The 26,520-nt window shown below is 42.2% G+C and overlaps 1 long non-coding RNA gene across 1 annotated transcript; it reads left to right on the forward strand.

Moving 5' to 3' along the window:
* Positions 1 to 10,130: 10,130 nt before the first annotated feature.
* LOC130248597 (uncharacterized) lies at positions 10,131 to 23,966 on the forward strand. Its single transcript, XR_008839659.1, has 4 exons — positions 10,131 to 10,197; positions 13,849 to 13,898; positions 23,236 to 23,349; positions 23,902 to 23,966. It is a non-coding gene; the product is annotated as an uncharacterized LOC130248597 (long non-coding RNA).
* The last annotated feature ends 2,554 nt before the right edge of the window (positions 23,967 to 26,520 follow it).

Raw genomic sequence — 26,520 nt, forward strand, 5'->3', positions numbered from 1 at the left:
TGTCCCAATAGCTTTTGTAACAAATCAGAATACAAACCATAGCTAAACATAATCCTAATTGCCAGCTTGGCATGATTTAGTTTGATGTTCAATTCAGGTGCTTGTTTTCAGCTTACATTTGATTTTGGTATCTTTCTGTTGGTACTTTTGCTCATGGGGTTTTTATGCCTTGCTTTTTGAAGTCCAAGATGAAACCAGCTGTGGGACAGACACTTCCCTGAACAGGCTTCTAGGAGTAGTATGAAGGGGATTTGGGGTGAAGGAGGGAGAATAAACTTGCACATCACCTCCACAGAGTGCACACTCTTCAAATATTATTTTGTCTGAGCCAGCCCTGCCCTTCCCATAGTTTTGTAGTTCAACATCTAATGTCAGGGAGCTGCACTAATGACAGGAGGTGGGGACAGGTCTGGTGCTTTTTGTGGTGTAACCTCTCATTGCAAGAGTGAAATAAGTCATAAGTTATTGGAGCTTCAGTTTTCTAAATCCACAAAATAGACACATGGTGGATTTAAAGTTATCTTCAGAATCTATTTGTAGAAAGTTCCTTCCTTTAAAAACAGAATGAGATCTTTTCCTTTTATCCTCATAAGTAAGTCACTTGGGTCTTCTCTGATGGAAGAATTAGGTCTAGCTTTTTTGTCACATTTGAAAATAAATAATTAGTTGATGCTGCCCCCTTGACTTCTGTACCTTCCCATGAACTTAAACACTTTGTGACCTGACCTCAAAAGAAGGATGTGTGCAAGTAGATTCCTTTTGGGGTATCTTGGGGTTTGTTTTTGTTTGCCTTTGCCTTCTCCAGCTTTCATCCAGCAGTGCCCTCAAAGCTTTGATATGAAGAGCACCCCACGGTGTTACAGATGTTCTCCTTGTTGTTTCAGCTCTTTTGGCTGTTTTTGACAGGCATCTCTCAGCAGCCTGTGCTGGCATCCCTGCTCCTGCTCACCTTTTCTCTCACCTGTTGGGGCACAAGGGTCTTTTTTGTCTGCCCCATGGCACACAGTGCTCTAATTCACACCTCAGAAGCTGTTCTGCTTTCCTGGCTCCCTCTGAGGATCTGTCACCCAGCCTGCCTGGGTGTTGCATTATTAACCACCAGGTAGACAGTGAGTGAACCTGCTGGAAGCTGCATTCAAAGAGAGTTTCTGTGTGTGTGTGACCTGCTGCTCCCCTCCCTGGTCTCTGCTTTTCTCCCACGAGTGTCTCTGCGTGCACTGGGAATTTGGTTTCTGCAGGAACCCTCAGTGCCCCTGTCCTTGCACGCTCAGGTGCCCTGGTTTTGGAATTTCCAGGGAATTTGTGCCTCATTCCAGGAACAGTGGGGACATCCAGTGGTCACATGGGTTATAATTAATTACTCCCGATCCCGTCAGGGAGAACAAATTTCCAAGCTTTCTTGTTTTCCCCGCGTTTGACTTGTTTTTCATCATAGCTCATTATGCTGGGAAGTGTCTGACAGAAGGTTGGGATGACTTGTTTTCTCTCGTCTTTTTCTTCCCCTTATGTGATGCTGCTTCGGATCTATCAGCAGCAGAAATCAGGAAGTTGAGTCTCTCACAGACAAATATCTGGGGATATCTTTTAATTGCTTTTCAAATTGAGGATTTGGAAGAAAGAGTAAAGAAAATATGAGCTATTCTTTCGAATGCATAACACTGGAATAACTGGTAAATAAATGTTTTTGCTAGTGGTGACAGGGAATTTTTTTTTTTTAAAGTGATGACAAATAATCACAACTTAAACTTTTTATGCAACTTTTTCAAATTACCTCATGCATCATGCATGTGCACCTTGGTTCATCTGGCATCTGTAATGAGGCTGAGAGGAGCTGTCTCCTTCCCTTTTCTGAACTTGGCAGTGATCAGATTGTCCCTGCTTATCGTGGAAGCTGAGCTTCCCATTTTCCCAACTGAGTGGTTTTTTCTGGAATGATTCTGAACAAGATAGATTTTAAAATATACAAATAAAAATAGACCTGTTCTGTGGTTGTCACAATATAGCATAACTGTGAATTCCAGACCTTTCCTTCAGAGGATGGGAGATGCTTCTTATTCTGTCCTGCTAAATTTGTACTACATGTATATATATATATATATTTAATTTGTTAAATTAATTTTAATCAATTTAAATTAGTTGAATATATATCTATGTTGTATAGTCATGCAGAACATCCAACTGTCCTTTGCTCTCTTGGTAACTCCAAAAATGGTACAAGCTGATCTTAGCATCAGAACAGCAAAATGTCTTTTTGCTCTGCATCAGTGTGGTCAAATCTGCTCCCTCATTTTTTTCAGAAATATTTGAAAAGAGTATGAACCCTCCAGGGATTGAGAAAACACATAAAAAATATTAACTTATTTAAAAACTAACTTATCATAATCTTGTGTGATATTAGGAGTTTCTCTTAGCCCATCCATAGTGGAAGGACTGCCTTTATTTTGTTGTCAAATTACAAATTAATTAAAACAGTATGATTGCTCACCTGCTGTTTACCATTTCCACATTGAGATAAAATTTGTGGAAGTCATGGGAGAAATTCTAGTAAAGGTCACTGGCCTAATCATAAAATGCCTTTAAAAGTTTTATGATGCTTTAATGGAGTGCAGTGTGATAATTCCTCCTGAAAAAGCTCTAGCTCTGGAACAAAGCCTTTTCAAGGAACACAACTTTGGTACAGCAATTTTTTTTCCCCAGGTTTGCATGTGGCACCGTGGTGGCAGTGACCAGCCAAAATGCTTCTATCATTTGGAAAAAATATGATGCACAAATGCAGCAAGAAAAAGGTAAGAGATTTAAAATTTTACCTCTGTGGATCATGATTTCAATAAAGCAAACTCGTATAAAGGCAAAAAAAAAACCCAACCTAAAATGCATTTGACATTCAAGTAAATTATATTGAATTATCTCCCCTTTATTTCTGAAATAAATGGCTTTTTCCAGTGTATTATGGTGATTAAATTTCAAACAGTCCTTAATTTTTCCTGGCTGATAGAGGTGGTGGAAATACCAGACTGGAAAAGCTGTGGTGTTCTCTCCTTTTCTCCTCTTCCCTGCTGGTATTTTCCCATGCAAATTCATCTTCAATACCTCCTTCAAAAATATGGATGCACATCATAAGTTAAATGATGGGTGTGGCTGAATTTGTCAGAAGTGAGAGTTTACAAGCCTAATTTTTAAAAACTGCTTTGCCTTCAGGCCAGAGCCCTGTGCCTTTGTCTGGTGGAAACCTGAATTGTTGCCACCGGTATACGGAGTTTTGAGAGAAATGCATTTCAAAGGCCTGAACAAGCATCATGAGCGTGGCCTTTCCATGTTGCTGACACTGCAGTGCAGAGTGCTGTTATCTCCTCGGAGTGAGCTGGGGCTGTGGGCACTGGGGGTGCCAGGAAAGCTCCGGGCTGTACATCCTGTGCAGCAGCCCATTAACCAGCTGGGAGCGGAGTGGGACCTCACCTGCTTCCTCCTTCTGCAGGGAGCTGCTGCTCCAGCCCTCAGCAACCTGCATTTCAGTCCTGCCAAAGGGAGTGCAGCAGTGTTTGACAGTGGCAGAGGATGTGGTGAAGGTTGGGGGCTTTTTTCTGTTTGTTTTTGCGTTTCTCGAGATGAGCCTTTCCGCTGGCGCTTGAAGTTTCGCTTGATTAATGTATTCATTAGAGAGGAGTGATGGTAATGATTAAACAAAAACATCTTTAAAATGCAGAGTTCATTTCAACCCATTTGGTTTTGTTGCACACAAATTGGATTGGCAGTGCATCCTGCACAGCAGGTACTCCACTTGAAATCAAAGACAGATGCTTTTATAGGATTAGAAAGGATATCTTGAGGGGTGGAGGAAGAGATTGAGCTTGGGGGGCTTCAGTTGCTGCTTCTTGTTACTTTTTAGTAATAATGGTGAATGAATAACCATAATACTTCTGTTTTGTCTGCTTTGAGCACTAATAATACTGTTTGCTTACAATTAAAAGGAAATAAAAGCTTCATTGTAACTTGAATTCTGAACAAATCAAGGATACTTAATTGAGATTCTTTCCCTCATAAATAACTAATGGCACCTGAGACTGTTTGAATTTTAATGCTAAATGGCTCTGAATGAAAATATTTGACTGCTGAGTCATGTCAGCCTGCACCCCTTTTTTTTTTTTTTAATTATCTGACTTTATGTCACTTAAGAGCGTCACAAATTACTTAAGCCCAGTCTTTGCCCAAATAGAAACCTAATGAGAGAGCTGCAGCTTGCAGAGGATTGCAGCTGGTTGCAATAAAAGCAATTGAAGCTGGTCTTTTGAAAGAGACATCTCAAAGATTGAGTTGAGCTGCTGAATTTGATCTTCATCAGCTGATGGCTGCAATGAGAGGGGAAGGTCTGAGATCACTTTCATGGCTCTGGCAGGACCTTCCAGTCAAAATTCCACTTTTTCCCCTTTGGGCTGCCCTTGAGGAGTGTGATCTGGAGGAGTCACCAGCACCTGTGAAAATCCTGCTCTGGTGAAACAATGCCTCAAACACCAGACCCAGTGTGTCAGCACATGATCAGCCAGCATTTCCCACAGAAACAATTTCAGAATAGTTTAAAAATTATCCTATCCTCATGTAGGCTTTGGGACTCCTTGGAATACATTTCTTGCAATCTGCTGTGCTTAATCATCCCCTATTTCTGCACACTGTAGCTTGCACTGTTTACTGTTTTCCACATCCCAGCCACATTTATGGCTTCACAAAATATTTCATATTTGGTCTATTTTTAAATACATAATTCAATGAGCTTCTCCTGTCTCTTGACACTGCAAAGCATCAAAAACTTTTGGTCTTCCTTATGAAACTTTTTTTTTTTTTTTTACGTAGTGCACTATTTTTAGTCAACACTTCACCTCACCTGTACAGAAGAGAGTTGAAGGGAGGAGCAGCTTGCTTAGAATATTCACCTTTTTTTAGTGTCCTTGTTGCTCTCCTCAGTGTGTCCAAAGATTCAGATTATGTGCAGAGTTGGCTTCTCTGTGTATTGTTCAAATCCAACAGATGGAGAGTGTCTAACCTCAGAACTACTCAGTGCCTTATGAAACAATAAAACCAGAATTCTGAGAAACAGGAGAGAAATGTCATGTATCCCAAGCAATTAAAACTTTTCTCCAGCTGATGCCATTTGATAACATCCCTCCATGTGATTTGGGTTTCCTCCCAGCTGTTGGTGAATGCTGTTTTAGATCATGAGAACCATGGCTGCACTGGACCCTTGTTCAGGGTTTTATACCTGGTTTCATTCTGCTGCCTGGCTTCACTTGGTCATTATGAGCATCAGGGTGTGCCTGAAGGTTGGACTTGATGGTCCAGGAGGTTTTTTTCCATAGTATGATGTGATCTACAGAATCTTTCAACCATATAAAGTCCTAAGATTACCATAATGTTTTGTTTATTATTGTTACAGAGTTTGAATTTTTGTTTTCTATATTTTACCTGTCATGTGTATGGTTTACAGAAGATAGGACCTAAATTTAGATTTTTATGATCAAACCAAAGTAAGGTCTGTCATTTTGTCATTGATGATTTTACTGCAGCAGAAACACCCTGAAGTCTAGGAATCTGCAAATAGTAACTATTGCCCCTAACTCTTAGTTGACCTTATTTTCAAAACTGATCTCTACTGCGGATTTAATCTTGCATTTTTCTTTTCAGGTTTGCTTAGCACTAAATTCATCTGAGTTCTCTATTAACTCTTAGATTGGTAGAATCAATTCTTGGTGGGGGTTGGCTTGTTTTTCAGAATAAAGCATCTTGACCTATACAGTTCACATAGGCTGGACCAAGGGAATAAATTAATAAGCTTCCATTGCACATTTATGGTCCTGCTTAAGAAATAAACTTTGCCATTTAGGTATATGCAAAGCAATAATTATTTCTTTTGCAGTAACTCACTCATTCCAGTCTTAAATCAGCCTACAGATTCCAGAGGAAGATGTTCTAAAAATGAATAGACACCTGGAAAGCAAAAATACAGGTCAGGATTCATAGAGGTAGTTTTTCTGTTTCCAGTACTTTTGCAAGAGAGAAACTGGGTTTTTTTGTTTTTTTCTGCCTCCAGTATTGGTATATAAGCTCTTTAATTGGCTGAGATTTTAAAGAACACTCTAATCAATGTTTGCTTCCCATTGAACTTTTGAGAGAGAGATTTGTGATGCATTCCCTCAAAATCATGAACAGAAAAGCAGTTTGCTTACTCAAAAACAGTGCCCCATTGAAGAAAGATGTGGTGTTTATCATTCAGCAATCAACTTAATTGCCTTCCATTATGAAATTGGCTTGGGTTTTTGGGTTCCCGCCATGACAGTTTTTAATAGCACAAATGAATTTTTCATAGAATGAGAATGGAAAAAAGTTCCAAAATGCTGCATTCAAAGATACATTTCTCCACTGTGCATTCTTCCATGCTCCTGCTGGAAATCATCGAGTCATATGTTGTTATTGCTTGTCAGTAGACCCATCCAGATGGGCAGTCCTCCTATTTTATATTAGCAGAGGCTGCAGGGAGCCAGAAATAGGGAAGTGGAGACAGCCTTGCCATCTTCCAAAACTGAACACAGGAATGTAATCAACCTCCCATGAGAACCTGAGAAGTTTCACTTATTCCTTACTTCAGTAGCTCAGTTTTATCTGTGGAGTCGTTCTCCTGTGAGCCTTGATCTGCTTTTTAATTCTTCTTTTCTCCATTGTAGGGGGAGCATCCGACAAGTCAGGCAGTTCCTCTCATCTTTGACATGATGGCCACAGCAGATCCACAAGTAAGGAGCTAAATCCACAGCACCCTGTTGGTGTGGGTGGTTGTAGGGATGCAGATCTACAGACAGACTTGGGGACTTTCTTTATCAAAAACTTTTTTCTCCTTTTCCCTTTGTCTTTTCTGCTTTTCTCTGCTTGAGAACCCCATGGCTCATCTAATGTTGGTCTGAGCCCTTATTAACAGCAAAAATTACCTCTTATGGGGGAGCAGAAGTGACAGAAGCAGTATGGGGACTTTCCTGGAGGCTTTGCTTAGTGAGGTGATGTCACTAAGTATCTGGGAAAAAGCCCCAAAACCAACAAAATCTTTACTTTTAGGAAGTTGAACCACTTTTTGAAGACAAAAATGTGTAGCTCTTCCAATTTATCTCCCATAAATGCAGTAGGGTCTCTTTCCTATTGGTACAAAGAAAAATTTTCTCTAAAAGTTTTTCCACTCTGAAAGATCTACATTGGTTTATGCTGATTTAAGTGTAACCAGCTGATGCTTGATTGTAGCACAGCTATTTAATTTTTTAAAGTAATTGAAATCACCCCTTAGCTTTCTGGCCTGGAAACCAAATGTTGGCTAGCTGTTGTATTTTGCTGCAGGACCTGGTCTTCACAAACAGCATTTCAGTGCATATTTCATTATTGATTTCTGCCTTTCTTGACTCCTAAGGTCTGAATATTAAAATATCACTAAAATTAATTTTTAGAGAGATTGAGGACACTTTCTAAAAAGAAATATTTTGAGCATGATGGAAGATTTAAAACAAACAAACAAACAACATCCTTTCAGTGCTGCTTCTGCTTTGTGAGCATTGATTTCCTGGTTAGATTTGTTAATTGGATTAGGTTTTTAACTTGGTATTTTTAATGACTTTTAATATGACTGATTTTCACTGTTACTGTAAGACAGAGAGGCATTTAAAAACCATTTCTAAGTAAAATTTTTATTTCCTCATCTCTTGCATACAAACTGCAGTGATGAAAGCAAATTTTGCTATTGAATTTCACGTTCTTTCTTCAAGAAGAAGAGAAAAAATTTGAAAGCTCTGCTGGGAGAAAGTTTTAAGGGGTTTTGCTGGATATTCTTTTTTTGGAAGAGGGAATCTGTCACAAGAAAGAAGAAAATAGACGGACATTTCAGAATCTCTGTTTGTCTAAATTCCTCTAAAAATTAATTCTGAAACTAAAGTACTTTAGGAATCATAATCTAGGAAAATCAAACTGGTATCCAACACACATTAGTGGGTGCTGATTTCTTCCAGTGGTAGCTGCTGTGTGTGCTTGTAGCTGTCAGGAGATCATGTGGATGCATTGTCTGATAATAGCTGTATTTTTAACTTACCTGTCAGATTTGAAAGGCTGAATTTAGAGTGTGTGTGGTTTAAACAGGATGGATGTGGATGTGTGCACTACTTGTCTGTCAAGGAAAGCTGGAAATGTATGAGTTAATTGTACATTGTTTTGTAGTAGGGTAAATTTTTAATCATATTGCATGTATGCTTTTTTTTTGGTGAAGGAAGTAATTGATATTTGGGACACAGAGGGATATAAATATTTTATTCGGTCTCCTAAAAATAAAAGGAGTCATGTGGGTTTCTTTCATGAACTTATATGTTTATAAGGTTTAAGATGAAGGAATTTATTCATGAATGTTGAGATGCAAAAATATCATCAGCAACAACAGCTGCCTAAATCAGTTGAGACAGTTGTGACTTACATAGTTTTGTTTTATATCTGCTTTTACTTTTGAGGGCAGGGATCTTGTAAACACTCACACCTCTGAAAACAAGTAAAAATCTCTGTAGGGGGTGGCACACCTCTTTTCCCTTGCTTTACTAAATCCCATCCCCAGTTCCTGCATTCCCATCATGATGTGGTACAGAGTTACTGATATGAGCTGCAAGAAAAGTCTGGGTTTTTTGGAAAGAACTTATTTTCTGAGGCACTAATTGGTCTTTTCTTGACAGAGCAGAAGTGGTTCAACCCATCATACATGGTGTTCTTTTCTCTAAAACTGCATCCACTGGGGCTTTTCTTAGGCTGAGAAACCTTGTTATGCTGAAATCATGAGTGGGGCTTCAGGACACTGATGTGACAAAAGCATTATGCACTTAGTGTGGCTCTGGGTTGTTTTTTTAAGGTTTTGCATTCAGGTACTCAAAAACACGAGGACATCAAAGTGACAGTGTTTTATTTATTACAGAGGTGAGAGATGTTTCAGGTTAGATGCAAGTGGTGACCATTGGTGACACTGCTGGACATTGCAGGGAGCTTTGTACCTATCATCAGGCTCTGACTCAGGAAAAATATGCTTAAAGCAAGAAGTGTAGCAAAAAAACCCACTTGGTTATGTTTCCCTTTTTATTAAAAACTTAGTTATTAATGATCCTTGTAATAATCTCTGCATGTGCAGATACAGTGGGATGTATGCAACCCCAGTGTGAGCTGGAGAGGAAAGGTGGGATGGTGCAGGTGTGCTGGAGAGGTGTTAGCATCCTGCTGAGTGCTGTTAGCTGGGGCTTGCCAGCCCTGTCCTCTGAACCCAAACCCTGCGTGGTTTAACAGACAATAAATCAAAAATTGCTTTGAGAAACTCACGTAAAGCAAGCCTAATGGACTTTCTGAATCATTGTCCTCATTCCTCTTTATCCAACTTTGATAATGCTATAATTGGTCCCTTGTGAAAATATTTGGCTTTAAATCTGTGATTTAGCAACAGGAGTTTTCTATTGTGGCTGTTTGGGGCTTTTCCCCCTCTCTCTTTGCTGCTTGTTGCCATTTGAGTGCAGCATGTTGTTTGCCTGTGGAAATATAGATTGGGTGATCTGTCTCTTTTAGACCATCCAGTGATGAAAATTCTACTGTACCACTTTATTGTGACATTACCTGACTAGATAAAGCCATTTTGTGTCTGAGGAGGGAAAGAAGCTGGCAGTGTCTACATAAATCGTGTTACTCATTTCATGCTGAGACAGGGGTTCCCAAAGGGAGATCCTCTGGGACACGTCCCTCCTCAACAGGAAAACAAACAGAGGCACAGCCTGCTTCTGGAAATGGAGCTGATCATTTTTATAATGTTGCTGTTATTACAGTAAACAGCTACTGCAGTTTAGTTTAACAGGTATCCCAACAGCTATTAAAAAGTAAAGCACATATGAAAGAAATGCAGCCTCTGCCTGCTCCCTCCTTTCCCCAAAGCACTTGGCATCACCCTTGGATTCCAATTGCAGGGGAATGACTGCACATCTTAAAATAATGCAATGTGGGTTTGTTCATGCCAGAATTGCTGCTTTGTCTGGCCCATTTGAATACCATTGTCCAACATTAGAGCCAGGCAGCTCTGAGATCCATTTGTGAAAGCACCAGTTTTTAATAGCTCTTTATTTTGTGAGCTGCTCACCCCTAGATCCTAATGTGCTTCATAAAAATAAGGTAAAATTCTTATCCTTGTTTTGCAGATGGAGGGCTGTGGTCTTTAGAGATAGATAACTGAATAGGGGAGCTGGACGGGATTTCTGGCAAAAGCTATTTTTTGTCAGGAAACATTGATTCATTAAAGCTCTTTTGCAGAAGCATATGCTTTGATGAAAGTCCTGGCAGGAAGTTTTCCTGAAGCGTGGGACTGAATGTAAAGGCAGATTTTCTGTGCTGGCAGAAAAGTGAGCACGGACTTTGCTCCATGGCTGCAAGGGGCCCTGGGTCACTCAGCTGGGCTGTTCAGCCCCTGCCACAGCACCACTGGGAATATCCAGGGATGCCTTCTGCTGTCCTCTCCAGCTGCTGAGACCTCTCAGTGTGGCAAAAGGGCTGATTTCCCAGAGCCTGCTTTGAATGACCTGTGTCTGTCCCTCCCCTGCAGCCTGTCCAGGACTGGCTTTGTGCTCTTGCTGGGCAAACACCTGGAATATCTCTGGGGTTGAATGAAAAGCAGGACAGAACAGTGTAAACTTGTATAGACTGAGAAGTTAGAACTCTCAGGAATTTCTTTGCTCCACAGAGAAATTTTTTTCTTTGTTCTGTCCTACTGGCAGTTACTGGGGAAAAGCTCCTGACAGCATCCTAGAAATGAGCAGTTGATGGTATTTCTGGTGAGGCTGTGTGGACACCCTTTCTGCTGCTCTGAGCCTCTAGGAGGAGGCTGTTACTCTCCTGCTGGAGTCCTTGATCTGCCATGAACAGCCACAACTCTGACAATAACTTCCTGCACATCTCCAGTTACTGCGACTCAACTCAAAATTCCCTTTCAGAGCCTGCACAAAACAACCTGAGCAGTGGATAGGAGAGTCAGTGTCTTCCCAGTGTTTCTCCAGGGGGACCTGGAGATCTGACAGACTCAGTGATGTGCCCACTGTCACACAGGAGGGAGGGAGGGATGGCTGCTGTGCACCAGAGACAGAGCACAAGTGTCTGCTCCTCCAGCCTGCAGAGCTCACCTGTGCTCAGCACTGCTCCCTGCCCTGCCCACATCACCACATCCCCACCTAGAGGTCCAGCACTCTAGGAAGAAATTAAAATAGGGGAAAAGAAAAAAAAAAAAAAGCTACCTCTTCTATCATAGCTGGTTTGAGGTTCTTTTTTAAGCACAGCCCTTTCATATGTTTTTCTTCTCCTTGTTTTCTGTGTGTGTGCGCACTTTGTTTTCCAGCCCTATCCAAAATACCCAGGACTGTGTAGTTGGTTGATTGGTGTCTTCTGGGGTCTTTTCTCCTTTGATAAAGTGCTGCTGGCTGTTCTGTACCTGCTACTTTATATCCTTCTCCCTCTCATATATAGCTACCTATATCATATGGAAAGGATCAAACAGTTTTGATTTTTCCCAATGATACTGAGAAATGCAATATTTATCACAGGTTACTTGCAGAGAAGAAGAAAGGAGAATCTAAGAGTGTTCCCTTCAGCTGTTTTTCTGTCAAGGCATGGTGTATGTCCCAGTCCACTTGTTTTGCTCAGTGTGTTAGTTCTGCTCACTACCAGTTGTAATGCAGCAAGACTGATAAAGTTGCTTGCCTATTGGCCATGTGAAAGAGAAAAAAACAAGCAAAGCTGGTTGTTAGTTATCCCCACTAAAGTGCTAAACAAATCTCCCAGCAGCTAAACTCCTTTCCCATTTTATTACTTACTGTACCTTGTAAATCAAATATTTATTAACTGAAAACAGCTTTGCTCACTGACTGATCTTGCAAACATGGGACAAATTCACCACAGCTGGCTAGTGGCCAATTGCTTATTCAGGCTGCTAAAGGAAATCAGCCTGGTGGAAAGACAAACCCTGTGATGATTTTCCTTTCCCCCCTTCCCCACTTCCCAAGAACAAACCACTCACATCCCCACTTTGTCTGCCATATTTACCTTTCATGGAAACTAATGTGTCTAAATGAGGTCACTGCTCCCCTTTTTGAAGAGGACTTTATTTTTGTTGTGCCTGTGTGGAAAAATGAATCTTTGGTGGTTTGAAAGGCAGGAGCAGGCACAGGCATTGTTTCAATTAACCAGGTGAAATGAAAAGATCCTTTAAGAGGTGATTTTGCTGTCTGATCATCCCTTGCCATCTCCTGGCTTCGTGTTAACCTGTGGGGGTCCTCAACAGTCTGACTGCAGCAAGCTTGGAGCCCTTTGGATGCTGAGGGATGACAGGATGCCAAGAACAAAACTGAATTCACACTCTCTGTCTCTTCCCCTGGAAGTAAACTTGAAAGATCTTTGCATCATTCCAGGCTTTGCCTTTGGTGGCTGTAATGAAAGTGATTTGCTGTCTGTTGTCTAATAAATATCCCCTGGAATGGCAGCACAGTTGTGCTCTTGCTCTGAAAGGGGAGGCAGAGAACAAGCAGGAATTGCAGGCATTTAGGAGAGGCTGTCCAAGGAGGTGTTCAGGGACTGTTTTCCCTCCCTGCCAAGGCCAGTCACCTGCTGCCAGCAGCAGTAAATGCACACAGCAGGCTGGCTACCAGCAGTAAATCCATTTTCAGTGACTCATTTGGGTCTCAGGATCCACACATTGTGCCCTCAAGTTTTGCTCAGCATCTCCACGCTGATGTCCATCAGCTGCAGTTGCATTGATTTCACTGCTGATTACCAAAAGGACTTTAAATATTATCAATGTTTTGTGTCTGTATCTTTGTTCTCTGTCTCTGGACTAATCTGAGGGATTACACAGCAATTCTCTCCTCACAGCCAGCCAGAAGCACCAGCCTGCTCCTGGGTGTGAGTTCTGTCCCCCTGGTACCTGAGGGCTCTTCTCCATCAGGCACTGCTGGTGTTGGAACCCTGGAAAATGGGAGTTTGGAACTTTCTGTGCTGACCCCCAAAAGAACACTGCATTAGACCTGAGGCCTTGGAGAAGGCTTCCAAAATTGAATAATACAGCTAGAATCACTGGTGTGTAGTTTGAATAGAAGTATGTAATATCACATGGTGAAAATTTTAGAATTGGGGGTTTTAAAAGATATGGAGGGCAAAATTGAGGTTTTAGGCTGGAGGTTTCTTTCCTCTTCACCTTCTTCTTCATGGGTCTAAGTGAAACCTTTGTAATAAAATAAAAAATGCTAATTTATTGCTAACATTTTCCCTTTTTCATTTTTATGCCTTTGGATAGTTGAAGATGGATATACTCTGTTTTTAATCACTTTGCCAAGCTGGAAATATTTGTATATTTATAAAAAAAAAAGAAAAATCTACATTTTATATTTGTGACAAGATGCATGAGCATTGCTGAGCAAGAAGCAACTGCCAGAACCCACAAATATCTGTGTTAATTTTACATCCCCCAAACATGGGTGATATATTTTATAAGTGTGCATTAACAAGATGGTCATCAGGGACTGGTTATTTGGATGATGAAACAGCCATAAAGTCACTGTTGTTTGCTGGGTTTTTTTTAATTCACTTTTAATGTGTGTGAACTATGTCTTGAAAGATGAATACAGAGCAAGAGTGGATAGGGAAAGGCAAGAAATAGAAAGCTGTTCCCAGAGCCTCTGTAAATACCCAGCCCACACTCAGTTACTGGTTAACTGGGACAGGATGGACTCAGGCTGATGCCAAATCTGCCCCATCTGCTGAAGGATGTTTGTCTTTCCACAGGTACCTGATGGATGAGGATGGCATGGGTGTCATAACACGAGCACCAAAAGGTCAGCACTGCCAAATTTATTGTTTGTCTTTGCTGGGTGACAGCACTATTCTGCAATTCTGAGGTTCCAGGTCTTTCCATTCCACCCCAAGACATCTGTAAGTTACTTAGAAAATGTTTTGAGGAAAATCTTGGACTCAAAAGTGTGTCCAGAGCAATCTTATGTTTACAACCCTCATACACTTACCTAGAAATGTGCTTTCAAATCTTTGCTTGCTTGCTCCAGACTAGATATTTCATTCCAGATAAATATAGAAATGGGACCATTCTTACCCAAACCTTTCTGGCTGCCAAGAAGTGGTACTTTGTAATTAAAAAAAATAAATTAAAAAAACCAACAAAAACAAGCAAACAAAAAGCTACAAAATAATAAGAAAAAGAATAACCAGCTCCTTGCTTTGTGTATCACACATTGTAAAGTATTTCTTGTTAATGGGAATAGGCCTTGTACTGGTACCTTAAGCCAGGTATCAGCTCTAGGTTTACTGCACTTCTCACAAGAATATTTATTTGCTGGGTGGTGTTAGTTACTCTGAAAATGCATTTTATTCTTTAAGGCTTGCTTTGCTTTTTTTGATGGTGTTTGGGTTTTGTTGTTTTTTTTAATTTGCATTTTTAAATTTGATTTTCCAAATAGATTCTCTGACAATAGAAGGCACCAAATGCAGGGGCCCATTTACTTTCTCCATGTTTTGGGTAAAAGGATTTAGGCTGAAGCAGAGAAAACCTAATTGTTGTAGTTTGGAAGTAACTTGAAACAATGAGAAATAATTTGGTCCCTTAGTTTTTCAGCCAATCCATTAAGACTACATGATTTATTCTTTCAAACTCTTCTTTATTATACAGCCAAGTTATGTCCAGTTTGCACCTGACTGACCCCAGGGAATCCATGGAATTTGCTGTCTGTAAGTAAAGGGGTGAAGTTTGCCTGGAGGCTGGGGGAGAGGGGTGAGCAGATGTGTGATGAGAGGTCTGTCACCCATGAAGTGAGGAGAAACACTTTAGTTGGGTGTCAAAACCAGATCAGAGGAACAAAGCCTTCCCCACTAATTGGTTTCTAAGTGCTATTTATGCCTCTTGTCACCAGATTCACTCACAGCTCTCCTCAATATGACTTGGGCAGGCTCCTGCACCCTGTCATGGTCTGTGGGTGTGGCAGCTGCTCTGGAGCACCACAGTGCAGGTGCAGGAGGTGTGTGCCATGTCTGTGAAGGAACCAGGGCTCCCAGGGGAGTGGGGAGCCTGTGGGGCACTGAACCTTGCTGCAGACAGCAGAGCTGAGTCCTGCCTGCAAACATCTCTGGGAATGTCCCCAGGGATGTCCCCTGGCATTCCAGGTCAGGTCAGATGTGGCTCTGAGCAGCCTGATCTGGTTGAAGATGTGCCTTTCAAGGATCCTTTCCAACCCAAACTATTCTATGATTCTGGTTTCTGGTACCTTCATTGCCAAGGTGGCTTTGGCTGCACATTCCTGGCCAGTTGCAGTGAATGGGGTTGACCCTGTGCTAGATTGGGTGGGGGACTTAACCCAGATAAAAATAAAAAAAAAAAAAAAACAACTCTGGGACATGGTGGGAAATGTTGTTTTAAAACCAAATCAGGTCCCAGACACATGCAGCTGCACAGCCACCCAAAAGGGAATGGGATGAGCAGGAGGTGAGGAGGTGGCCATGTAGCAACCAGCTCTCTTGCCTCCCTCCCAGCTGAGCATCAGGGCCAGCCCAGGAAAACTTCTTGAGCATCATTCCCTCTTCATTCCAGAGGCAGCCAGGCTGCTTTCCTCCCGTGAGGGGATGGGAGGAGGAGGGCAAGGATGACAGATTTGTGGAAGGGGCACAGTGCCTCTGACAGCTTGCAGATGCACGGGAAGCAGGGTTGGCAAGAGGCAGCATTAGGTGTTCCTGCTGCCAGCTAATAGTGTCCAGTCAGGTGGGTTAGCCTAACAGACAGATAGTAATGGATTAGCTGTGCCACAGCAAATGCTTTATTGGCAAGTAACCATTTGCAACCTACTGCGCTCTTCCACCCAGAATTTCCCTCCTTAATTTCCTGACAAACCACTGTCCTAGCACCACCTAGTGTCCAGCCTGCCAATTCAGACTTCCTCACTGTGGGAATTCCAGGCATTTGTGGCCTAAAGAAGAAAATTCAGGGGGATTTTCTTGGGTTTTTCAAGTTAACATAGACTTCTACAGCACCTTCAGAAAAGTCTACAGTTGTACCATCTGAAATAATGCTTTTATTTCCAAATCCTGCCATTACTTAGCATGATTGTCTTCTCTTGAATGTCTGAAATCTTTCTGTGTAGAAAAGGGCAGCAATCAAGAACCTCTCCTGACAGGGATGTTGAAATTTTCACTTTCAGAATAAATGAGTAACACAGAAGTATTAAGAAGGGACTTTGTGAAAGATGCATGTTCTTCAATGTCAGTGGCAAGGCAAGACAGTGGTTAAAATTTTGCTGCTTCAAAGCCCTGGATTATTTCCAAGGGGTGGAGAAATGGAGAGCAGAGTGTGCCTCAAAGAACAGCAAAATGAGACCATGGTGTGCCTGGCAATGAGAGCTGGCATGCAAAGAAACTGAAATTACTGCAAAGTGTCCTATTTCTCATGAAGTCAGAAGCACAGCAGGAATGTTGGCACTCCCAATTCCAGCCTCCAAGCAGCATGGATCATTATAACTTATTGCCAAACTCTTGGTTTATTAGCACTACAGAGCCAGGAGTGTGAGTTTGTATCCCTTCTGTCACATTGCATCCACGGGGTTAAGTCTCACAGTTTGCAAAGTGCAGCAGACTAATTATCAGAGATGAGAAATGACTCAAATCTGACAGTCACGTGTCTCCTGGGAAGGACAACCCAGGAGATGTCAACAAGGGGGAAAAAATCACTGTGGGGGAAATTTTCCCAAGTTTTCAGGAGTTCTGATGGTGTGCTTTCCCTAGTGTCTCACAGAAATCCCAGGCAGCAGGAACAACTTTGATGGATGTGTCACAAGCAACACTGTGTGTGTGTCACCACCACTGTATGAGTGTGGCTGTCACCACTCCTGTGTGGCTGTCACCACTGGGTGAGTGTCACCACCCCTGTGTGAGGGTGGCTGTCACCACTCCTGTGTGGCTGTCACCCCTGTGTGAGGGTGGCTGTCACCACTGGGTGAGTGTCACCACCCCTGTGTGAGGGTGGCTGTCACCACTCCTGTGTGGCTGTCACCCCTGTGTGAGGGTGGCTGCCTGCTGGCACTCCCTGCAGTGGCACAGCCCCAGCTGCTCTCACAAGGGTCAGCACAGCCATGGGACCCCACTCTGGCCATGGCCACTGCTCTGAGCACTGCTTCACCCTCTCCTCAACATCCTCCTTCCCTCCCAAAGGGGAGCCCTGCCTCCTGCCTAATTCTAATTCTAATTCTGCAGTTTGCCAAAAACTCAGTGGCCATGTTTCATGTGAGGGCTGCTTTTAAAACGGATCAGCAGAATAAATTATTAGAAGAAGCAGAATTAACTTCTGAAAGGCCCCTTTTTTTGAGAACAATAGGCTTTGGAGAGGAAGAGAGTCACATGAATCACATGTGTGCCCCTGACAGAGAGAGGAGCTTTCTGACCCAGGGTTACCCAGACCCCAGCAGCTGCTGAGCACCCCTGTGCTTGCTGATGTGAAGGTACTCCACCTGAAGATTGTCACTTCACTAATGACATGATTGCTAAGATTTTGGGTGGGGATTTGTCCTAACAGATGTTTTTCTTTGCTTACTTTTTTTTTTTTTAATTATTCCTGATGCTTTTACCTATCAAATTGCAGATTTCTTCAAAGGAAAAGGAATAGGCAGTTGTCATAACAACAAAGCTCTTCATTACCACAGGAACCTTTGACAGCTTTATTTAAAACATTAAAAAAAATTAAAAGAAAAATCCAACCAATTATTTTTATCAGTCTGATTCATGTTCTTCTTAAACAGATTATAGTGTGTTCTCTAGCAGTTACACTGTGAAGGGAGTATGGCATGAATATTTATGGTAATGTAAACTTCGGGAAAAAAATGAAAAGTGAGTTTGTTGTCTTTATGAGCTTCCTGTGGTAATAGTTCACCTTGCCTTTTAATTAGAGGACATGGTGTGAAATTTAAAGGTGGAATTTTTCTTTCTTTCTCACATATGTAAAGCAAAATGATTATAGTATGAAATAAAATACCGAGTTAGTCATCCATGTGTTCTAGAAAATTATGTCTTCCATTTTTCAAGCAAAACAAAAAAGGATATTAGCATCCTGAAGCTAGAGGAAGAGTGATTTGTTTGTTAGGAAGTGGAGGCCCTTTGCAAAGTTTAGAACTGACTCCTGTTTTTAATTTTTAGTTCACTGAAGCTGAAAGAGAAGAGAATGAAAGCTCAACTATTACTGTCCCATCTTACAGAAGAGGGAGGTGCAGGGAGGTGTTGTCCAGGGCCCCTCACTCCCAAGGAATAGCCTGTGTAATTGGAAATGTGACTTTTTGGGGAAGCTGGAGGCTGATCTGGGGACAGAGCACTGCCTGGCCACAGGAATCAGGAGCCAAAGAGTCCTTGTACATTTTCACACAAAAGAGGTAAATAGCTCCAACTTCCTCCTGTTTAACTTGCACCCTCAAATTTGAAAGATGCTTTTCTGGATTTCATATTCTAATTCTTAGCCTGAAAGAAAGGCTTTCATCTGTTCAAGTCATTTATAGTATCCCTAGCAAAAGGATTTTTTTTTACAGCAATGTGAAGGATAATAGTGGAATTGCTAAACTCATACCCTTAAAATAAGTCACATTTGTCCTCCACACATCCAGTGGTGTTTCTTGCTGGGCGTAATCAACAACTTAATTCTCTCCCTAGGCCAAGGAAAGAAAGAATATCTGCAGAGACCCATCATTCTGTCTGCCATCCATAAAGGAATATAACAAGCAGCCCTTGCATTTATCTTAAGAAGGTGAGAACTGTGAATTGCCTCATCTCACAGGCACTTCTCCTGCAGATGTCCACAATTCCTCCATCAATGGGACAACCATGAAAAGCAGGGAAAACCCCAAATATATAAGGTCAGACTCCTCTCCCACAATAATAGATTACTTGACCTCAGAATGGTTGGCACCCTATTTTCTGCCAGTTTGGGGGCAGAGAGGTTTTTATTTACCTTTAAAAACAGGCTGGCCACATGCAGCAGGGTTTGTTTTCTCCCTGAGTGGAGGGGATGGAGTGCTGTGGGTATTATTTCCTCATTTCCTTCCTCCTCCATCTACCCACAGGCTGGGTTTGATGGCTTCCCTCCGAGGGGAAATATGGCCCTGGCTCTCCTGTTACACGAGCTGGTGTTGGGAGTTATTATTTAATTATGACAACTACACACATACAAGGCACTGCATTAGGAAACACACACACACCATCTGCTAGATGCCAGGATTTAGCTGTGGGCATACAAGAGCAGAGTCTTGTGAGCATTAGCTTTATTCCAGGAGACCATAAATGCAGGTCTCCTTGCACAGCACAGCTGAGGGAGGCATCCAGGGGAAGAGCATTGCTCCATGATATAGTCATTACTGCTCCAGCAAGATGGTAATTTTTACAATAAATAAGCTTAATCTTTTTTATGCAGATCGTTTTAGAAAATAAACAGGCCATTTTTATGAGCTACTTAGAACCAAGGCTGGGATGGGATTTGTGGTAAGGTCCTGCACACACTACAAATTGTAAGCAATTTTGAATTTCTGGGGAACTACTGCATTCATTATTTCCTGTGGGTTTTTAAATAACTTATAAATGCAACATTTTTGCATGTTTCAGAGCATTTAGAAAGCAGAATCATTGCCTGGTGCAACTCAATTCCTGATTACTAAAGAAAGAAGATGGGCTGAGCTTGTAGTTTTACCACAGCAACTTTCTCTGAGTGCTTCTGGAGAACTTGTATGGAATACAGGGAGTGGGGGAGCTGCTGTGGGAGAGCCTGACCACCTTGGAAGCATGAAATCCCTTGGGCTTCACTGTGGTCTCCTTTCTAGCCATGTCTGTAACTTCAGCAGAGGTTAGCAAATGGCAGGAATCTCAGTTCAGGTATCTTTAACCACAGAGCTCACTTTTAGAAAGAAAGTAATAATGCAGTTTTGGGCCCCTGAGGATATCACTACCCTGCCTGACGTGGGCTGTGAATAGTAATGTACAATGGATGTGTGATTCTGATGTGAATTGTTGATTAATGTTTGCTAAAGGAATAATGCAGCTGTAGTCTTGAGGATAACAGAGATGTTGTCTTCTTCATGAAGTATTAGAGAAAGAAATTATATTACTAGCCAGAGTTAGGCATTTAATACCTTTCATGACTAAATCTCAAGAGGGGACTGATTTTGCCTTCTGGCCAGCCCTGAGATGAATTCATTTGCATGACAGTCTCTGTTTTGACACTAGATATGATATCATGTCCTGGCCAGAAGGTTTCACAGATTTGGTGAGATCCTGTGAAGGAGATGAATCATTCCAGCCCAAAACTAGCCTGGCTTTCAGAAGACAAATGTGGCCTCCAGGTTCAGCTGCTCCTGTTGACCTTGTGGGATGTGGGCTCAGTTCACTGATCAAAGAATCTTGGAATGGCTTCTTAAAGTTTATCCAGTTCCAACCCCCCTGCCATGGGCATGGACACCTTTCAATAGATCAGGTTGCTCAAAAGCTCCATCCAGCCTGGCCTGGGACACTTCCAGGGATGGGACATCCACAGATTACCTGGGCAGCCTGTGCCAGAGCCTCACCACCCTCAGTCAACCTGCCTTGTGTCTGCCTGGGAGCCTGGATAAGGCTGTGCAGCCTGAGCCTTCCTTCCTGTCTTGTAAACAAACTGATTTAATATCGTTAGGAAATCTCATTTTCTCTTTATCTGTGGAAATGGTGCTCAGGCACTGTGGAAAAGGGGATCACATAACCATGTTAGTTTTGGCTGCATGCAGGCACATGTTGTGTTGCTCCATCACAGAAGCATCATCATTTCAACAGCTACAAGTTTATGTAAAACACTTCCATTCCCCATGGCAGGAAAGTTTATTAGCACTGTATTCCTCTTCTTGCTATCCACTGAGCCAAGTAGCTCTGTCTCACAATTGCAGAGAGCAAAATATAATATCTAGGCTGGCTTTCCTAGTGCAGCCTAAGGGAACTGCTGAGGCTTTCACCCCATCTAACACATCCTCTGCAGGGCAGGATCCCACTGACATCAGGCAGCAGCCCTGGTTTGCCTGTCCAGCTCTGGATACAGCACCAAGACAGCAGCAGGGGCTGTGTCAACAACCCAAGCCATGAACACTGGCTTGGAACAAACTGGCAGCAAACTGAAGCTGACCCTAGGGACACACCTGGGACATGCAGAATGAACAATGCTCCCTCCACACCCTTGGGCAGAATCACCATTGGGGTCTTTAAACTCTGCAGCTGTCAAAGAAACCACTTATTTTAAAACACTGGCTTTAAATCAAATTCTAGGCAAAATAGCAAGTGTAGGAAAACATCAGTAGCTTCATTTGGTAAGGTAGGTAGAGGTGTTTGTGTGTGATTTTTTAAAGCATGTTTTGTAATGTAAATACAACCTGGATGAGAAAGAGAAAAATTGTTTTCATCATGAAAGCAACTGTAATTCCCAATTAAACAACTGCTAATAAACGTTGGTATTGTTCAGCCTCCGTGGAGGCCACCACTAACATCACACAGTGTGCAGGCCCCCAAAGCTCTTGTTTGTTTCTAAAGCATCAGGTCACACCACTCGGTTCCCCCCAATTTATTTAAATCTGTTACTTTATTTCAAGTGCTAATTATCTCTCACAACAAACAGAGCCTTGTCAGCTGCAATTACTGCCATTACAATAGATTATCAACAGAAAAGTGTGTCTTGAAGCAAGAAGTGTTGCCTTGGTTACCAACCCAAAACGCTCCTGGATTGCATCTGTAACCACAATTTCCTGATTATACCTGAAATATTTCATGAGGGAGGGCCCTCTTTCCATCCTAAATTAGTACAGGGCATCGTGAGCCAAATTTTACCCTGCAGAACTGTGATTTAAATCACAACAGAGCAAGTCTGGAGCCAGCACTAGCATATCCTAAAGGCAAAAGGAAGGGGTTACATTTTGCATGAGTAGAGGGGGATGCATTTTGCTCTTGTAGTTAGTGTTAGAATAATTCCCGTGCCTTCCCAAGCCTTGCCTGGCTCGTAAACGAGAACAGGCTCTTGCCCAGCGAGGCAAGGAGAAGCAGGTGTGTTTCACAGGGCCCTTCCCTCCCCAGCAAACACTCTGACACGTGCAAAGAGCTGGCATGGGCTGGGGAGCCTCGGGCTGGTTGTGAATGCAGCTTTCAGGATGGCTGAGAGTGAGAGGAGGGCTTGATTTGCCTTGGCAGAAGGAGAAATGTCAGCAGCGAAGGAAGCGCGAGTTCGGGCGAGAAGTTGGGAGGTTGGGCTCCTCTCCCTTCCTGTGCCACACAGCCAAAAGTGAAATGCCTCTGCCTGAGAAGTGTCTGCTTGTCTTTCATTCCACATTTCACTCCACATTCCTGCTTCAGGCAGGAGGGAACTAAAACTTTGTGACTTTGTCGGCTGAACAAGGCTCCAGGACCGCTCAGGACCTGTGTCAGCCTCCAAAGGGGCAGACTGGGAAAGAACTGGGAGGCCTAAGTGTTATTTCCATTAAATGCCAAGTATATCCTAAACTGCAGTCCTACTAAGCACCCCAGTTTGTGACTCATCTTTTATGGGCAGCATTCCCCTTCTGTGCTTCCCAAAAACCTCATGATCAATTTTAATGCAAGACATCAGTTTCCTAACCTTGAATTGGCTGACCAGCTCTCTGCCTATCTTTACTCCTAAGCCTGATCAAGATCTCCAAACAACACTTTTGCTTACCTTAGAGGAATCTAAAAATTTTGGGAATGCTGACCAATTTGAGTAAAATATGGTGGAAGCCTTTGTTTTCCTTTAAGTTCTTTTTTAAGCTGGGGATTTTTTGGTCCTGTGAGTGACGTGGTGTTAGGACATAGAGGAGGAACCCTGGACCTGTTTCCTCTCCTCTCAAGGTGTGGGGCTGCATTTTCCAACCTCCCTTTGGGCAGCTGTACCATGGCACAGCAGAGATTTGGTGGGCAAGAGGGAGGGGCACCAAAGCTAGTTGTGTGCTTATGGCATTTTGCTTAAAAGATGCTGAGTTCAGGTCCCAGCTCTTTCTGTATTTTATCTGTGTGAAAGATGCAGTGTGAAAAAGATCACTCCCTAGGAGCGTGCACTGGCACCAAATAGTCTTGCATGGATTGTGTGTTTCTTGCTCATGCACCCTCTTTCCCCTCTCTTCCCAGCTCAGTTCACACAGAAGCTCCTTGGCTTCAGAAGAGCTCCCACCTCCACTTCAGCTGTTTTGGCACACAGGAGAGCACTGGGCTGTCCCTTGGGGCTGAGGGAAGGCCATGCAGGTAGGAATCCTCTCAGAGTGAAAAAAGACATGTCTGGATGTGCTGAGTGCTTTCAGTGCTGTAACACTGCAGAACCCCATGGGTGGTGGTGCCAAGTCAGGCTGAGCCCAATTTCCCTCCCTGAGCTTCTCAGAAGGGCTGGATCAGTGGGACTGCTGAGAAAAATAAATCACTGCTGATGGAAACATCGCCTTTGAACCAATGGGAAACCACTCTGAGGAACATGTTTTTATTTCAGCTTTGGCATCACTGTCTAGGAATAAATAAGAGGGTTTGGGGGCATTCTGCAGATCATTGGGGAGCACACTGCAGAGTCTCATCTTCACTCACGTTTTTCATCCCCTCAATTTGCACAGCAGGAGCACTGATTTGTACTCACAGCAGAACTGGTTTCTGTTTATCCAAACCCAAATATAAATATTTCCATAAAGATAAAATTTTAATGCAGGGCTTTATGACAAAAGCTGTTATTTGCAGGCTGCCAATAACAAATCCATGCTGCTGTGGTTTAAATGGAAAAATTTAGAGCTGATTATAAAATGTTGTAATCAGGTGCAGCTATGAAGATATGATAATACCTGAACTGGAGACAGAAGGTCCTGTTGGGGATAAAAAAGCAGAGTGAAGGACTGGAAGCCAAACCTAAAAGTGCACAGCCAGTGTCTAGCATGGCAGCATCAGAAGAGCATTATGAATTGCATGGTAAGGTTTCCCCCAGAACAGATTTCCATGAGTTAGCCCAGGGAGAGAATGGGGATCAATACAGCTCCTTCACAGATACATTTTGGCTGCTTCAAAAAAATAACTCATTAATTCTAGATAAACAGAAGTTCAAATAAAAGAGGCCTTTAAGAGAAAGTAACTAGAGCAGAGGGAAGTGATAAAGCAGCACTTCAGAGAAAAGTCTGGATACTCAGAGAGGGACAAGTTAGTCCATTATGCTCTTACTAAAATGAGACTCTTCCCATTTTTCCCTAACATTGGTATATGCATTATTTTTTGTAACACCTTTGATAATCTAAACACATTCTAAGGAAGTAATGCAAATGTTTGCTGAGGCTGGCAGAGGAAGAGGAGAGCTGAGCACAGCACACAGGGCTGCTTGGGATGGTGTGGGCATGAGCAGCTTTCTGTGACCCTTCAGATGTGGCATTTGAGTGGCCTTTAATGAGTTCTGTCTGCATGAAGCCAGCCCTGGAATGTGTCTAAAAGGCTCCCCTGCTAGAGTGCAACAGGTTTTGACAACCAGCAGTGCTCAGAGGAAGAGCAAATGTGTGATTTAGTCCATTGTTGGGGGCTTTTTCCCCACAAAGAGAGTTGTCACATTGCAAAATTGTAAAGCTGAATATAATGGGATGCTGACTGCACAATATGTTGGAGCTGTGCTCTCCTATTATTTAACAATATAACTATGGTTATTTACCAAAATTAGATTGCCAAACCACAGAGAAGCAAAAGTGTGTGAAAAACACTTAGCATGTCTAAAGCAAAAATTTGTTCTATCTTGGGCCATGTTATTACATTTTAAAATTTTATTAAGAAATAAATTTATTGAGCATTGTTTGCCTTAGAGGTGAGTGGTTCTGAAACTCTATTTCTTGTTTCCACGTAACCATGCTTTAGTAAATTTTGAAGTTTAAACAAGAGTTTGGGGTCAGTTTCCTTAAGCAAGCTGAAGAAATTATTTCTGATTATTTAGTTAGTAGTGTTGGTGTGGTCCTCTGTAATCATACTCCAGGCAGCTGCAATGAGGTGGGGAAATTAATCTCTGGTGCACCTTTAGAGTAGATGGATAAACAAGCCCAAGAGAAATTAAAATAAAGACATAACTTTAGGCTGATTCTAAAGCTTCTTTTGTTTCCTGCATACAATAGAATTTTACATGGAGAAGACTGAGAGTGAGATGCACTGGAAAAGTTAAAATAATCTAATTTCACTGGATAGTTTTCTTGTCTTAATCTAAAATTAACAACATGGCACTGTGCAAGCACAGAACAGAGGGAGCTACTTTATCCCATAGCCTTTGCAGTAGGGAAAAAAGCAATTTAAAAATGCAGCCTTTGATTTTCTTGTTTTACTCCCTTTCTCTGAATGTCCCCTATTTGTAATGCTTGCTTCTGCCTTTCTGGCCACCCCCAAATTCCTCAGCTCCAGGAGCTGTGGGCACAGGAGAGCTGGCAGATCAGGCCTTGGCTTTCCTTCCCTTGGAACATGCTCCCTTCTCAGATGGGGTGCTGCTCCAGAATAGAAATAACAGTGTGACTGCTTGAAAGCCACATGGAGGGAGGGAGGAGAGAGATGCTATTCACTTCAGCAGAGCAAATACTGCCAGAGCTTTCTTTCTACAGGCATGTGTGGGAAGGGCATCAACAGAGCAATTACATGGTGGGTGGGAAAGGGGATTTTGTCACTTTGGCAGTGCTGGCAGACAGAAATAAACTGCTTCTAGGGGAATAGCAGGGTAAGAACTTGCACATCAAGAGCATAAGCAGAATTAAAATGGGCCCTTAAGGGGATTTATTGAGGGCTGGGGGTTTTTTTGAAAGTGCCTAAGGCCCCTCCTATTTCATTGTGTGTCAGGAATCAGGAGCAGGGTGAAAAAGTGAGCAAATTGCCTCAAAACTAGTAAGAAACTGTTCTGACTGCAAGAGTTTGATTGGAACCCCTATGCAGCTGTTACAGAATGTGGCAGAGTGGCTCATTCAGCATGCAGGGCTGGTGAGAGGAGCAGTGGTCAACAAAGCAGTGTGTAAGAAACCCTCTTCCTACTTCAAATCAAAAGTGGAGTGCATTTCCTCCTTTTTTGGAATGGGATGGAATGGAAATGGAATGGAATGGAATGGAATGGAATGGAATGGAATGGAATGGAATGGAATGGAATGGAATGGAATGGAATGGAATAGAATAGAATAGAATAGAATAGAATAGAATAGAATAGAATAGAATAGAATAGAATAGAATAGAATAGAATAGAATAGAATAGAATAGAATAGAATAGAATAGAATAGAATAGAATAGAATAGAATAGAATAGAATAGAATAGAATAGAATAGAATAGAATAGAATATGCTGGACTGGGAGAGGGAAAGGAAGCATTGCTGTTCTGCACCCAAACCTGCAAGGTGCTGCTGCCTTCTCTGGGAAATAAATAAAAATTTCTAATGTGGGTTA

This window comes from Oenanthe melanoleuca, chromosome 1A (assembly GCF_029582105.1).
Source record: "Oenanthe melanoleuca isolate GR-GAL-2019-014 chromosome 1A, OMel1.0, whole genome shotgun sequence".
In the NCBI taxonomy this organism is placed as follows: Eukaryota; Metazoa; Chordata; class Aves; order Passeriformes; family Muscicapidae; genus Oenanthe; species Oenanthe melanoleuca.